Source organism: Hipposideros armiger, unplaced genomic scaffold, assembly GCF_001890085.2.
Source record: "Hipposideros armiger isolate ML-2016 unplaced genomic scaffold, ASM189008v1 scaffold_46, whole genome shotgun sequence".
Taxonomy (NCBI): domain Eukaryota; kingdom Metazoa; phylum Chordata; class Mammalia; order Chiroptera; family Hipposideridae; genus Hipposideros; species Hipposideros armiger.
The window spans coordinates 5,935,759-5,936,725 of NW_017731396.1; positions in this window are offsets into that span (position 1 = coordinate 5,935,759).

Consider the following 967-nt stretch of genomic DNA (forward strand, 5'->3'; position numbering starts at 1 on the left):
TCTGGCCCCCAAGGGGACATTTGACAACATCTGGAAACAGCTTGGGCTTCACAAGCTGGGGTTGGGGAGGGAGTTGCTACTGGCATCCAGTGAGTGGTCAGTGATGCTGCTAAACACCCTACGATGCCCAGGCCAGCCCTACAACGCAAGAGTTATGCAGCCCCAAGTGTCAATAGTGCTGAGGGGGAGGAAGCCGGCGATAGCAGCAGGACGTAATCCAAGGATTCTAAAAAAATGACAATTTAAGTAGGCTGCAGTCTTGGATTCATGCGCACGCGCGCACACACGGCCAGTCAGTTGCGCAGACAGGACGCTGGCAAAGAGCAATCAGAAAATAACATTTGCCACACGGAGCACTGATCCTCTACCCTGAGCCAGACCCGAAACAGGAGGAGGCATAGCGAGCTCAGAGGGAGACAGAGGTGGGCTTAGCACGTGGATTATTGCAACAGCAACCTGGATTCAATGAGAAACTTCAACAATGTATTAATATTCCCTTCTTGAACAAGATACTATTTCCGTGTGGACTTTGGCATGTCTCCCTCAAGTGCCTGGCAAGAGTCAGCACTCACTAAATGAAACCTATTAATATTCTTTCCAAAAAGTTTATAGATGGGGGCAGCCTGGTGTTGTTGTTTTTGTTTGTTTGTTTGTTTTTTTGGCTTTGTTTTGTTTTCCTGGAGAACAGAACCACAGATACAGGCTATGATAAGAGGGATTCGTGCCCAGGAGGAGTGTAGGAGAGATCAGTTTTGCCTCACCCTTGCCAAGATTTTGTGTTGCCATGGTTTCTTATTTCATGTGTTCTAATAGGTATATGGTGGCAGCTCCTTGTGTCTTAATTTGCCTTTCTCTACTGGTTAATTTCCCTTTCCCACGGACATCTTTTCATGGGCCTATTTTCCATCTGTATATCTTCTTCAGTGAAATGTTCCTTCATGTCTTTTGCCCATTTTCCAATTGAATT